At 37.9% G+C, this 14,604-nt stretch overlaps 1 protein-coding gene across 1 annotated transcript in view; it reads right to left on the bottom strand.

Moving 5' to 3' along the window:
• Window positions 1-14,604, bottom strand: part of THSD7B (thrombospondin type 1 domain containing 7B) — a 334,912-nt gene that overhangs the window by 218,995 nt on the left and 101,313 nt on the right. The gene's annotated exons all lie outside the window — the stretch shown is intronic.

Raw genomic sequence — 14,604 nt, 5'->3', positions numbered from 1 at the left:
ATGCATCCCAAAGCCTGAGGAAATATGAATATTTAATTTCACTTGTACAAATGAATATAAAAATGATCATAAAGGAACAATAATCTAATAGGAAAAGAAAGTCAAGTTAGATAAGAGGAAAACAGTCTTAATAGAGCAATTAGTCAATGGAATAAACTGCACTGGGAAGCGGCTGAATCATCATCCGCAGTGATAAAACGGTGAGGATAAATACTATGAAAATAAGAGCATACTCTTAACAAGAGTTCAAAATGGAGGAACTGACTTAATGTGATAGTGTATGTACTGCAGGACAGGTCCCACAGGTTGATGCTCTGACAGCAGAGCCCCGGTAGCAGAGAAGGCATCTCACGTGCATCGACTTCTGAATTACCCTGGGATGTACCTCGAGCAAGTTGTTTCCATTTGCAGCACATGGCACTATAAGAGGTGGTAAAAGTAGCCATTCAGGAAGGAAATTAAATAAAAATTAAACCCAGCAATGTCATTTTCAGTTCTGGAGCACATGAACATATATATGTAATCATGTGAATCTTATTTGAGGATTTTCAAGTAAACATAATCAGACAAGGCTAAATAAAAAGATTCTTCTGTGACAATATTATTCAAGAAAAATACACAAAGCCAAAAAAAAAAAATTTGAGGGCTATAAAGTACAAAATTGCTTACAAACTGAAAAGAAAAGGTAGAGAAAAGTATGGGGGCCAAGTCTTAACATACTAAAGGGATTTTGATGATCATGTCTCAAGTGGCTCTCATCTCATTTCTAAGTTTAAAAACTTTCCAATACCTCATAACAAAGACATTTCACTCAGTAAGAACACCGCATATATAATTCTTGCTTGAAAATACACTGCGACTACCCTATCCTTTGTATTTTTTCAAGGCAGAAAATGAACTTACAATAGATTAATTTATATTAAGAAATACTATTCCAGTCAAGTTTTTAAAAATTTATTTTAAAACTACCAGAATCAGTTACATGCTTACACTGCAAAACCAAACACACACATAAAAAACAAAAGCAGCTCCATAATGGCTGCAATTATATTGCCAGGTATTTCATCCATCTGATGGAGTTTTTGTTGGTAAACCCATTGTTCTTTCTTCATGAATAGAGGAGTTAATCCTCCAGAGCCAGGGGCCTCACATTGTGTAATAAAAACCAAAAATAAATAAATAAAAATCCCTGTCCTTTTTTCCTTGTTAATAAAGGGGGAAAAGTAAATAGGCATTGGATATAGCCGAGCTTCTCCGCCAACACATCCCGCGCTCTTGCCATGTCCCTTCTCCGGGTCCTCCCTCCTCATCCTCCAGACCAGGACTGAGACCCTACCCACAGTCTGGCACCTTCTCCCGTGGTGGACAGGCAGGGGGGAAGAGGGGTTTTCAGGGTCGTCAAGGTTTAGACAGCTCCAGCTTTTGTTGAATCCTTCAGGCTATATGAAAAATCTTTGTCCCTTTTATGCCTCTGTTTCACACCAAAAGATATCAGTCCAAGGTAAGGAGTCAGCCGTAACACATATCTTCAATGGGAAAAGGCAGCATCAAACTATACTGTGCTCTACAAACTGTACTACGCTAATGACAGGCTTTCGACAGAATCCAACATTCTTAAAAACTGAATATTCAAAAATATGAATCTTTAAACATGCTTTTGAAGTTCAGTTACATGAAGAGGTCCATCGACAATTTAACTGTTCATCCTTGATACTTTACCCTTGATCTAAAAGAATATTCTTATACAAATGCCAAAAAGATTCAAAACCAGACATCGGATTATGTATATACTGTCATCTTACTAAAAATAGTAGTCAAAATTCAAACCTCAAGTACTAGGTAGATTTTTATTAACAGAGCAAAGTAATTACCACAAAGACTAAGCATCTCAATGTAATTGTATTATGAGCTTTTTTCAGCATTTATTTCTCTGAAGCAGTTCAGCAAAGGCAGTGTAATTTTTTGAGATGTGGACGTTTCAGTACAGGGAAAGTTTGGTTTTCACCAGTTTGCTATTAAAGCAAAAATTCCAGAGTAATATTGTTTCACTGTAGCATTGAGCATAACAGTATTTTACTCATCAGTAGGACCTTGAAACACATTACACCAATTAAGGACTTACAACTTGTTTCTTAGGATAGCAAATAGCACTAAAAATAGCACTACACCCCCCCATGGAGTAATACAAAGCAGATGTAGCAGAAGAGTGGCCAAATTACAATCACCAAACCTACCACCACTCTTTCACTACTGCACAGAACTCATCTCGTTGGTACTTTTTATAAATTTCTGGGTGTTGTTTATGAACTACTCTATGTAATGGCTGCAAATTTACCAATCCTTACATTAACAGGATAGAGAGAGCTGCAGCAGAAACCAGAAGCAAGAAGTGGCCATTATTTAATGTCAGATGTGAATTTAGAATGAAAAATTACAAAAAAAAAAAAAAGTAAGCAAGAACTCATAAGTAATTACACTATGTTAGACACATCACAATTTGCAATTATTCTCTGGCAAACATCCTAAAAACGCAGCCTGCTCTTGGCATACCAAAAAAAGAAGCATGAAAAACAAGGTTAAAAATCAGATGCAAATCCCATTACTATAGATTTTTTTCACTTCCTGATGATCTCTTCAGGACGTGGCAGTAAAACTTATCCACAATGTTTCATTGCTTAGTTAAATATCCTGTTCAGTAGCTGAAATGAGGAGAAGGATGTAAATACTTCCTAGTCAATAGTCTGCTTTGTAATTAGAATTTAATTATTTTTAGAAGAGTCATGTTAAATTTACACTTTTCTTGAAATAAATCTGAGTCAATTAAAAGAAACATCTCAGCACAATGTGAATAATAATCTTAACTCCATTTTATTAAAAACCCACTGGAATTTAGGCATCAAAAGCCTGAACTGCAGAAAGATGTTTTGTAACTCCCGATCTACAATGGGAGGCCACTGGTAATTAAAGCAGAAGACTAAACAAAACGAAATATATTTCACAGTGATCTGTCTATAGAAAGGACAAAAAGATAAAGATAAAGGATAGATCTCATCCATCTCCTAACCATTGTAACCTAATCGGATACTGGATGGATGTCTGATCTCATCACAGCAGGACACAGGTGGTGAAGGAGACACTGTGGACATACAATGAAACAGGGGAGCGCCCAGCTTCAGAAATGAAAAGTCAAGCAGAAGTTGCTTGACTTGTACAAAAATTGTAAGAGACTGAGATGTCTTTGTTTATGGAAAACTGTAAACAAAGACTTCCTATTGTCTCTTACAAGACACCTGTAAACACTACAAGTAATAATGACATGGAAGGGATTAATAAATCAAGACAATCTAATAAAGAAAAACTACATATTGTTCTGTTTGCCATCTTTTATCGGCCAGAAAGAGTACTGTACTATCATCCCATACAGCTTCTCTAATCCTGTTAAAGCAAGCAGAAACACAGCAATTGTAGTTTACTTGGTGTAGTGTGCACCGATTCGCTCTTCCTGCCTGCAAGACCTACCTACAACTATGCAATAATTATGTCTGAAAGGATACAGTGACATCTGCTCTTTGACATACAGGTCATACAAGCATAAGGCAAGCAGGCTATTCAGACAATAATTACATGTTACAGACAAAATGAAACATCACTAAACATCAAACCTAAAATAGGAATCCCAATAAGAGCTGCTTAATAAGTATGTTAGGGCTTAATAAGGATTGCTACAATAATTATGCTCTGTTTAATGTGACATTTAGCTTAATTGCAACCATTTCACCATCTGAGAATTCATTCAACAATAAGCATCTTCCACAATTACTTTGTGCCTGTAGCTATGTACTAATTTGCAAACTTAGGACAAGATCAGCAATCAGTAAATAGAGTATTGTGTTAGGAATTTATTTCAAACAGGTAATAGGTATGCTCCAAGTCACATCAAATATATAAAACAGTGAAGGAGCACTGATAAAATTAACGGACAATCACTGGAATAGTCCTCCTATTTTCTACACTTTTTGATTTTGTCTTTCAGTTTAAGTATCAAATTTAGGAGCAATTGTTCTAGACCTTAACAATATTTTTTTTCTGTTTTTAAACAGAATCTCCTAATTCTTAGACAAAGATCCCCAAATATCATAACAGAGACATACGACTTCATTAATTCCTGGCTGAGGAATAACTCTACCAGACGTGATTGTAACTCCAGAAGATCACTGCAGTGTCTGCTTTAATTGTATACTTCTGCTTGAAATGTCACATAACCACTCTGGACGTCATTCTAGCATTCTTCCACCAGAGCATGTTTATATGAAACAGAAAGTTCCAAGTCATTCTGCGATTTCTGAGAACAGGTAATAACTGAGTCAGACATTACAACCAATTAACCTTAACTATTAGTAACAGCGGCAAAATGTAAGTTCCACTGAATTGGTTTCCTCAGAATTGGTTATTTTAGGAGAAGTTTTTATGAGATTTATGTAATTTTTACGTGATTTTATGAGACTTGGACATATATTTATTATGAACCAAACTGTCAAAAGATCGTATGAACTACCACTATTGGGTTTTTTTGGCATGATGCAAAGACATTCAATATTATGCCAAGAAAAATATTTCTAATGATTCGGACAAAGATCTTACTATGCTGATGAAAGCCGTACCATTTGCCTATCATGCTCTCTCCATGTCAGTGTACGCAGTCCAGTCACATCTTTTCTTGCAGACTAAACAGACTAAAATCTTTGGGACCAGCTCCGTAGAGAGTTTAGGATACCAGATCTGATAGGTTTAGGTATTTTATATTACAAAGTAGTATTAGTATAGCTGTTATTTGCATAACTACCCACTCCCCTGCTTTGTGGAAGAGCCATCCTGTATGCCTACCCTGCATCTACTGCCACACCTCAGCCAAAATACAGCTTTTCTTCCTTGCCTGTACTTAACTCTCAATTATTTTGCTATTTATTATTAACAGCAATTCAGTAAAACACTTTCTACTATAATCTGTCTGAAAGATGCTATACAAAATAAAAGACTATTGTACTATTTGCAATGTGTCACACAGGGCATATAAAATTCCTCTGATTCCTGGGATTAATTTTAAATACCTGCAGCACTTTTTTAAACTTTCATGACCTACACAAATGAGTAATTCAGCAGCTTAGTTATTCATCTTATTTTAGATCTGAATAAAAGTGAAGTTTAGTGACTTATAGCCATGCAGCAGTTTGTTCCAATTTTACATTTCAGGTTTTTCCCTTATTATCCACATGCAGTAACACTCAAGACACTCTCCAGCAAGAAAGACATTCTGCAGCAAAATGTAATGAACACTGCTGTTTATGAAAATTCAGTGATTTACTAACCCCTTGGCATTTGAAGGCAGGACTTCTCAATATTAAGCACTAATGTAAACTGCATTAGCTGAGCTACTCAATCATGTGCCCACACCCCAGAGATGGCCCAAGGAAAAATATTCTTTTCAACTCTCAGTTAAAAAATTAAAAAAATAAAAAAACCCAACCCACACATTCCAAATCATTTCTGCAATACTCATCCGACACAATTTGAGGGTTCGTGAGAACAGATTTCTTGCCTTGATAGCAGCTGACATTAGGAGATGAGGCCATAACAGATATAAATTTATGTATACTATAAAAACAAAAAGTATAAATAGATGTTATTGGTAGATTACAACTATGAGTAGTTTACTGCATATGAGATTAAAAACATCTCAGTACTGGATTATAGATAGTTATAATCAAACTCTGACCTTTTTAAAATTCCCAACATCTATGAAAACTGATTCCTTTTAAAACATAACAGCCTTTATAAGTTGTTTGTAAATGTAACTTTAATAGAAAAAGCAGCTGAAAAATGTTTCTTCGGTCACTCCACCTTGACTTTGGGGCTTATATTCCCCAACAGGAACTGTTATTACCCTGTGAAAAACATCCAGAATCAATAAAACACCGGTTACGCAGCATCTCCTGCAACACAAACCACCCAGCTTACCAGTGAGGAGCCAGAGAGAATACGTGGGCATTGCTGGACACCCAACTTAACAAAACCTTCTTCTGATCCCGAGCCTCCTCTCTAGTTATGTTTAAATCTTCTCCCCAGCACATAGGAAAGCTCAGACCCCTTCAAGCACAACGAGGTAAGAAGTCAAGGAGGTCTATTCTGATATTTGCAGGGAAGCGGAAGGGAACTTGATATATTTGTGACTGGGATTATTTCATATTTGCCTGTAGGAACCGGGTGATTCAGAAGGCCCACTCCAGTTTTATACAGGTCCTTACACTGCTGGTTTAACACCAGCAAGCTTTGCACAAGGCTTTTTCTGCTTTGCCGTACGCTGGCTCCCCCTCGCCGCCCTTGACGCAGGCAGTCACTCCGAGTCATTTCTCCAGCGTGCAAAGCCCAGGTTTCACCCCAGGTCCACCTTCTTGTTAGCAGCCCAGCAGCGGGTAGGATCCCTGCAGAGGCGATACACTCAGCTTTGGAAGAGACGGCCTCATCCGCATCTCCGCAAGGAACCTTACCAAACAACGTCCAGATCAGCGCTAACGGACCACTAAGGAACCGCACCAGGACGTTCGCTGTCAAAGGTTCGCAGCTCTGAAATGGGGACTCGGTGGGCCAGCTCAGGGGCAAGCACTGGCAGCGCTTCGACGTCTGCTTGGTATTCGAGCTCTGAGACACAAAGAGAATTCTTGTATTGGTTCTGCAGTAATTCGTTCCCTGGCGAACACCAAAGATACTGCCGTCCCTTCTTCCTAATTGTGACAACTGCAGTTTCGAATTTTCTTACTCTTTCATGAAGCTTAAATTATATTTGTTCATTGAAATAATAGCAACGTTCTGTTTTTCAAAACTAAAAATTTAAATAATTTTTTTCACAAAAAAATTGTCCCACAGAAAAAGTTGTCAAATAATACTGCAATCGGCACACCTGCAAAACCTTTCTGAAGTGTCAGAATTTACTGCACAAGGCGCATAATCACAGAAATGTGCACATCCCTCTCCAGACATCATTTTAAGGGAGAACTACATTTTTCCTGCTCAGCTTCACACTATTCCCAACTTACATATTTTATAACCCACTACAGCCCAGAAGCCAGCATACTTTTTCAGATACTACAGCAATCAATACACCATGGTAAAAGAATCGAAATCCAGAACAGCACACCGAGGTGCTACCAAGTCCGGCTGGAGTTAAATGGTAGAACTGCATTAAATCTCCCTCCATCTCCTGCAGAGCTGATGTGTACACACCTACAGATGTGTTACAGATGTGTTAGTGGGGGATATTCTCCAGATGGGACCTGTGATGAGCCTCAGCTGGGGCAGTCCCTCTGCCCATGGGTACTCCCCTTGCTCCGGAGCAGAAGTGGGGCTGCCCAAAGCTCTTGGAACACAAAAGGCAGATGGTAAAATATAGACACCGTGTTCTTGTACAGAAATACCTCCTCAATCGTATGGGCCAGACAGTCATTATTCTTAATAAGCATTACAGAAGAGCTATACAATGGGCAGGATTTCCCACCGTGCCCGAACTGCTGCTAATTAGTATTTCTGCATAGATGGAGAACACAGATGATAACAATTCCCTGGCAACAGATAGCATAATTAATTCATGTGAAAAGTACTATTTTTAAATATGTGCACAATCAATTTTATAAAAACCGGACAGAGGTTATTGTAGAACTATACAACCTGCTTTTACTGGGCTTTTTTTTTTTTTAATTTACAGTCCATATTTAATTATTCACTTTCAATTATTTATAATTACATTACCACTTGCTCTAGACACTCTTCTTAAATGCACCAGATTCTGGAGGAAAAGTATTTAGGAAAAGTACAATTCTCTGCAATACTTGGAATAAACAATACGAGCACCTATGCCAAAGTTTGGAATGATAAGTGTTCTCCAGCAGTACATCAATCTGCTTGTCTCGCAGACGCTGTGAGCACAGGCTGCTGACAGGAGGAATGGCTGAGTGTTGAGCAGCGTCTAATCAATCTAAGAGGGCCAAAGAGTTTAAGTTTCCAGACAGTGTAAATCAGGATGAAGGACTTTTAGATGCAAGTGGTTTTCACTTCAGGGAGAATGACAGGCATACAGCAAATACTAAAAAAAACCACCCCACACGAAACAAACAAACTGAACAAACAAACAAAAAAAACCCACCACCCCAAAGAAACTAAATAACTAAATTTGATTCACAAAAATTCATGGGGAGGGCAGGAAATGTAAAAGGAAGGCAATGACAAAGACATTAATTTCCAAATTGAAATAATCTCCCATCACATCATAAATTCAGCCTCTTGATTGCAAGGTCCACAAGAACAGAATAACTAAAATACTTGAGTTTGCACTAAGAGAACATGATCACATTACCTCGTTCAGATTTGCAGGTGTTAAGATTAGAAAAATCTTGAGAATCTTGTGACAAGAATCACAAAATATAAGTAAGCATAGCATATCTAGATAGGTACGTGAAGAAAGAAAAATCTCCATCCCATCTGGAGGCATATTTTGCCAGGCATCGTTCCAGATGACTACAAATGCAGGTGGGTGAAAGCAAAATATTGTCAGATTAAGATCTGTACATCAGGCCAGACTGAGATACAGGAATCTTATGAACAAGTTGCATTATCCTGTGATGCTTTTGAACTTTTCTTTTTTTTTTTTTTAAACTAGCACATTAGACATATTTAGTTGCTGGAGTGCAGAACATGGCATTCAACTACACCCCCTCCAGAGAAACAGCCCCTCTGCTGCAGTGCTTCTCTGCAAACCTGCCTCCCAAATGAGAGCAGCAAAACCTAGAACCAGGGCAATAAAGCATCATAACTTAAAGAGCAATTTTCTACTTATTTTATGTTTTAATTTAGTTTTTTCCTTTTCCAGCTGACTTAAGATTCCTTGGAGCAAAAGCCAGTAACGCTCTAAGGATAAACAGAGAAGAGAGACAGTCTTGCCCATGAATGTGTGTCAGTACATTAACACGAGCCCAAGCATTTCACGTCCTGCAGCGGGCAGAGCCCTAACTCACCGTCCCAGGGTGGGAACAAGCACGTGGGGAAGGGGCAGAGTTTGGCATTGGTTTTTTTTCTTTTCAATATCTACACTGCTGAAATAAAGACAACTGAAAATAGAACATCAGTTCCAATAATTTAAAGATGGAAGTGTTTGAACATCAAATTGCATCCTAAAATTATTCAGAGGTCAGCCTTACAATACTGGTAGATCTTCGCTACCTCTTTGGCAGATGGTTTGCTCACGTTATGCTGGTTACATATTTCTGAATAGTCTTCAGCTATCACGGAAATCCTAACAGACATGCACCTTTACATACATTTTCACAAGCTTCAGCACAAAGGATAAAACCATGTCCTTGGAGATGTTTAAACAGCTGAGAATATATACCCTGAAGATGAGTTTGCTAGCATAGACCCACGTTTCTTTTGAAAACTACTAAAAGATGTGGCAGGGTGCAGGGAGCATTCAGGTTCTGCTGGGGCTGTTTGCTGAGCAGACATGAACAATTCTGAACTTGGAAATCTGGTCACTGTTGCCATAAAAGATATCACGCTATGATTTTTTGAAGTAAAAGAATGGTAACATGGAAAAATATCAGTTACAGATGCGCATATGCTGTACACGTATTTTACATCCAAACGTAAGCACCTGCATTTATGATGTTAGCCCACACTTTGCAACTGAAGTTTTTTAGAAACAAACGTTCTTATGCATAAGTAATCATTTAACAAGGCCTCAGAAAATGCAGCCCTTAATAGATTTAATTAACAGGTTAATGATGTGCATAGCATGCATGCTCTCAAAAGCAAAGATTTTCACATTAAGCTTGTTTCTGTTTCACAGAAGCAGCTTTCTGTAGAATATCTGTGCTAATGTAATTACACATCTGGTACTTCTGCTGCTTTCAATTGCAGAGATATTTATAAACAGTGCTACTAATTTACACAAGAGTACCTAGCTGTTCTAATGTTTTACACTACAAATAAAGATATTTGCATGAAAATTCAACTGGAAAGAGTTCTCTTTTGTAGCCCTGAGTTGTTAGAGTGAATATATAAAATTATCATTTAGCCTGCAAAATAAATCTAACACTTACACTATTGTCATGAATGCCTGGGACACCTACACAAACTAAGCATGCCTCAAGTTCACCTTGATATAAAGGGGTTAAGCACAAATTTTTAGACAATTTTTAGACAGCACGGGTAATCATCTTTGTTCCACTGTGTCACCAACATGGCAAAACTAATGTTTTAAATACCATTTCTTGGCAACGTTCATTCATCATCCTCACTGTAACTGGGAAATGCTCGAAAACCAGGCCAGAATAATGCAAACCCCACATTATCTCTACCAGTATTGTCAAGAAAATGCAGTGGTTATTAATTTAAATATGCTTCAAAGAACAAATGATCACAACTTCAAACACGATTCAAAAAGATAAAAAGCCATTCCTGCCTCAAGCTGCTTTCAGTTCAATTTAGGTCACATTTAGGTTCATCATGATAGCACCTGAAATCCCACAACTTACTAAATATTGACAGAAGATGCTGCTGCCCTAAGTGTTTCATCAAAGGAGCAGATGAGTCCCAAGTCCTGATGGGGCATTACTGAAAGGCGATGCTATCAAAGTAACCTTTCAACACTTGCGTGCTCAAGCTCAGGAATGCCTGCATGGGAGAAAAGATAAGCCAAGACAATATACTCCTTTCTGCTTCATATTTTAAGGCACATCCAATTAAGAAAAATCATAAATTATTTAATAAAAGGAAAAGAATATATGTGTGAATGTGTATAACTTTGCTGTCAAATGTATCTATATACACACATACTATGAGATATTATATTCAAATTATCCCATTTTGCTCACATTTTGGACTCAATGAGTGTTCTTTCACTCAGTCTGTACCCAATGCAAGAGAAGTGTATGTAAAATGTCATGATTGCCATATTGTGGCTTCTGAAATACTGGAGCCAGATCCTCATCCTTCTCTGAGGAAACACTTCCAGTGTCTTGGAGGTCACAATGGAGGCTGTGGGTACTTTTGAAGATTACATGATGACAGGCACTGGACAAAACACTGAAATCTGCTCATCTAATTACTCCAAACTCCCTGACAGTAATCTGGACAGGCAGAACAATGAGTGATTTTGGAGGACAGGGGAATAAAAACACTGAGCTAATACTCCTGAACCACAGATTTCAAAGGGCTTTTAGTTTCGCCTCTTTTATACAAGTATGCTGTTTCCATATGAACCAGCTCATTAGTATGTCCTAGCTGTTTATTAACCAGTACATGGAGATTCAGTATCACCATAAGAAAACAATAAACTGTTACAGAAAGACCTTTCTTGAGAAACGGAGTGGGCTACCTGGCCTCTTCCAGAAGAAAATCCACCTCTCAGTCTTCTCCCCAGGCAGGTTTAAAGAATTACAAAGTTCACAGCAAAGTTGGCGTATCCATCCACAAACTACAACATTAATAAATCTGTCTGCACCCTCAACTGATGGACAACACTCAGCTGTAGATAAATCAGACTAGTAGTTCTGTGAAATAAGAAAAATCGGTTCTTCCACTACGGATACTGAAATAACTGTTCTTAATTGAGTTTTAATTGCACTGGGCATTCTTTAATTCAATCAAGCCACTTGGAAATAGTCTTCTCTTACAAATGTCTATTCCCTTCTTAGGATTCCCATAATAAACATTATTCAGAATATTCTGAAGTAAATAAAGACAATTTGATTTGAGATCCTTTTAACAGTAAGCCACATATTTTACATCTCCAAATAGAAATGACTGGTCGAATGGCAAAAATCAATGCAGAAACGGGAGCTAAGAAAATGTAATCCATATTAATTACATGTTAAAAACATTTACAGTCTGTTCTATCTGAAGTTTAGAAATTCAAGATATTCCTCATCTTTGAAAATTGACCTTAAATGACTCAAAATCTTTCTCAGATGATGAGGAAAGATTTTTAGTTTACATCAAATCTCTCTATAACTGCAGATGTAGAAAGCAGGTTCCAAAAAGTATAAACAGAACACAGGTATATGGCTACTAATGTCCATTATCTTCAGGTGTTTTTAAAACAAACAAAGAAAATTTAGATTTCTTTAAAGAATATTTACTGTTCCCAGGACGTGTTTTTTAAAAATTCTTTCTTACACTAAAACTGGTATGCTAAATTTAAACTGTTTTGACTTTACTCCCTTAAGAATAAAGGAGAGGCAAATATCTCCTGGAACTCTGAGCTTAGTCACTAAGAAGGTAACATAGGCAGGTTTGTCATAGATTCTTGTACTTAAAGATCTCAAACAGCTCCATCAGTTAGACCAGTTAGGTTTATTGCCCCATCACTCTTCCCAAACGATTTCACTGCACCATCTTCCTACTCTCCCAAGTATTCTAACTTAAACCAATAAAACAATCTTGACAGGCAAACTAAGCAAGTGAATACTTTCCTAAATTAATTTTTACACATGCAAATAAACATTATTAATGATTACTCAGGCAACATTTCCATTCATCTAAGTTTGTCTGGTTACAACAGTTGCTGTCCAAAGAATTTTCCCTTGATAATGACAGATGTGTGATCACACACCATATCCATGTGATAGCCTTATTTATTTCCACACACAATCAGCTTCCGCCAGACTAAGAAAGCAGCAGCTTCCCACTATGCATGAGACAGCATTGCATCAAACTCTGCAATAAAGCAAGAGAATAAGACAGTGTACGTACCCCTAAACTAAGTTTCTCCAACAGCATCATTTTCAGGACCTTTTTCTGGATCACATTTGCCCGTATCTTCTTTGCTGTTCAGGACAACTTCCCACAGGATCCTACCTCCCTGGGCAAGTTAAAGTCCATGCTTCCAAGATCAAGGAAGGACCTTTAATCCACTACTTTCCTTCCTCACTCCCGTCGGGATCTTACACTCCACCATCTCATGTTTACTGCTGCCAAGGCTATTGACTCCCAGATTCCTGATCAGCTCCTCTTTATCTGCAAATAGGCCACCTCGCAGATCATCACCGTAGTTGGCTTGTCCAGCACCTGCATACGAAGGATGTCATGTAGAGGAGTAGAGGCAGGGAATGATACACGATGGGGTGCAGGCTGGCACTGGGGACCCCACCACTGCTGCTAACTCACTAGTGGTCAGCTAGAGAAATGTACACCTGGAGCTGGACAAAACTGGTTAGGCGAGTTAAAAAATAAAAATTAAAAAAAAAAAACAAAAACCACAACAACAAAACACACATGGTAATGTGGACCAATGAAGACAGAGAAAGGAAATTAATATGACCCCATGTGGATCCTACAGTGAGGAAGAAGAAACCATCAACATGAACATCCTGTTTCTCCTGGGAAAAGACTCCAGATGCTGACAACCCACCACCACCAGGATGAAACAGTCAACTTTAGGACACACAGCAGCGAGGCAAAAGTAACACCAGGAAAGGTGCAGAAACTGAGAAATGTGTGTATAACAACTTTAACTGAATTACTCTTCTTGCTTTTTCTGTAACAATTAGATCTGGACTAATAATGATTAGACTCTTAGGATTTCAGCTATAATAACAATACTTAATTGGCTATATTTATATCTAAGGTGTGGTGAGAAAAATATACCTTGAAACAGACACACTTCAACTTCTATGAGATGGACTCTCTTTCTCGGCCCACGCAGATCTGTGGATTTTCATTCCTGCAACCACAGTGCTATCACTACCGCAAATAAACAAGACGGAGAATCACATTCTCCCAAACCAGACCGAGCAGAGCACTCTGCCAGAACACTGGTAAAAACACAAATGCCTGCTGTAATGCAACATATTCAAATACCTTAGTCTCGGGAATAAAGCAGCTTCAGACATTTGTGTAAGTAGAAATAAAGATGTTTTGCATCAGCCCTCTTAGAAAGATCCTTCCCATTTATTAGGTGCTGCGATGCCTTAGAAAAACAAATTCACTACGGCCCTCCGACTGCAAAGCTCAGAATCTCAGGTGTTGCAACAGACCTTAATCTTTTCAAATAATTAATTTCATTTCCTATGTAATAACTGAAGAACACTATGCATGACAAAGATACTTATGATAGAAGCTGACTTTAATTTTTTTTAAATGCCAACTGATCAGAGCATTTTATAAACTCTTCCTTAGATTAAGAAGGCTGTACTAGAGCCCTTCTTAAGTTTCGTAAGTGAATAAACCCATCCATAACAACAACTCTGTAGGGGTTTTTACATTCATAATTTATGGGCAAACAGATTTTCCCCATCGAAACTTCAGCGAGGCTCAGAAATACCTCTTTATGGCCACCTTAAACCCCTAAATCATGCAATCATAATGAAATTGCTTATGTAAGCTACATTAAAATATTAATTCAGCATCAAGTATATACATAAACAGCACACAGCCGTAACAACAGCATATGTCATCTGACCCACAAGGATTACAGCATTCAACAGCTGGACTGTTAGAACAAGTCACTGGGTGCCAATCACATTGATAAAAGATAGGGGGTTTACTGATCACAATGCA

Source organism: Accipiter gentilis, chromosome 1 (genome assembly GCF_929443795.1).
Source record: "Accipiter gentilis chromosome 1, bAccGen1.1, whole genome shotgun sequence".
NCBI classification, from domain to species: Eukaryota; Metazoa; Chordata; class Aves; order Accipitriformes; family Accipitridae; genus Astur; species Astur gentilis.
Note: the sequence above shows the minus strand (reverse complement) of the source record. Positions and strands in the feature narration are given on the sequence as shown.